Source organism: Plecotus auritus (assembly GCF_963455305.1).
Source record: "Plecotus auritus genome assembly, chromosome: 3".
Lineage (NCBI taxonomy): Eukaryota > Metazoa > Chordata > Mammalia > Chiroptera > Vespertilionidae > Plecotus > Plecotus auritus.
The window spans coordinates 219,257,142-219,258,732 of record NC_137772.1 but is presented as its reverse complement, the minus strand read 5'-3'; positions in this window follow the sequence as shown (position 1 = coordinate 219,258,732).

Sequence of the window (1,591 nt, the reverse complement as noted above, 5' to 3'; positions counted from 1 at the left end):
CAACACGAACCAGGCGGCTGGGTTGCTAACTGGCTTTGTGAACTCTGGGCAAGTTAAAGGAGTTTTTCTGAGCCTCAGTGTCCCCGTCTGTAAAATGGGGGTGCTGATGGCTTACTCCTCAGGGTTGTGGTGAGCGTGCAAAGTGTTGATATCTGGTTGCACTTTTCAGAAGTTTTTGGTAGAGTTGTTTGCAAGGCCTTGATAAATAGTTGATCCTGAAGGGTTGCAGCCTCAAGGGTCAGAGGGTCAGAGGTGAGACCCAAACCCCAGTGTCTGACTCAGCTCAGCGTTGGTCCCTGACCTTGCTTGCCAGCGTTGGTGGTATAGGTGCAATTTTGAAAAACAGCGAGGTGTTTATTCTCAGGTTCCAGTAAGTCCTGATTAGGTGAAGGAGAACGTCTGTGCACGCGTGTCTCTAACACCCGAGCAGTGTCCCTTTTTAGCAAAGGAAAGACAGGCCCCAGACAGGAGCTAGGTGAATTTAATAACATGACTTCGTTTTTTATGACTTTAGAGTTTCCATGGAGAGTTTAGAATGACTATTTATGGTACTTGGCTTTCCATACATGGTCACGACATAGATTTAGTTAATGGTTTTAGTATGGAAATGTTCAGACATACAAGGGCATAGAGGATAACAGTACAATGATCCTTCATATATCCACCTCATGTTCACTTTTTCTCTTATTTATTTATTTTTTTAAAATATATTTTATTGATTTTTACAGACAGGAAGGGAGAGGGATAGAAAGTTAGAAACATCGAGAGAGAAACATCAATCAGCTGCCTCCTGCACACCCCCTACTGGGGATGTGCCCGCAACAAAGGTACATGCCCTTGACTGGAATCAAACCTGGGACCCTTCAGTCCGCAGGCGGACGCTCTATCCACTGAGCCAAACCAGCTAGAGCTCTCTTATTTTTTAAAAAAAAATATATTTTTATTGATTTCAGAAAGGAAGGGAGAGAAAAAGAGAGATAGAAACATCAATGATGAGAGAGAATCATTGATCGACTGCCTCCTGCACACCCCACACTGGGATCAAGCCTGCAACCCTGGCATGTGTCCTGACTGGGAATCAAACTGTGACCTCCTGGTTCATAGGTTGACGACACTCAACCACTGAGCCGCGCCAGCCGGGCTAAATTTCACTTTCCAAAGATATAAATGTGTTAAAATGTGAGTTGGTTTTTAACAAGAGAATAAAAGTACAAGGAGGGCAAGGGCAAAACTGAGCATGCTCACAGCGCCTGAGGTGTGCCTGGACCGCCTGGGGCTGTGCTGGGCAGAGGAATGAGTGCGGGCCTTGCCTCCTATCTGTGGCGGGAGGAGGGGAGATCTGAGTGGCCATCTGCCCCGAGCCTGGCTGCGACCTGCGCATTCCTCCAGCACCTTACCCAAGGGTCACCATTCCATTCCCGGTCAAGGGCACTACCGAGATTCCAGGTTCCATTGGGCAGGTAGGGGAGAGTGCAGGAGGCAACTAATCATTGTGTCTCTCTCACATCAGTGTCTCTCTCTTTCTCTCTCCCCTTCCCTCCCTTCCTCTCTCTCTGAAAACTGATATACCCTCTGGTGAGGATTAACAAAA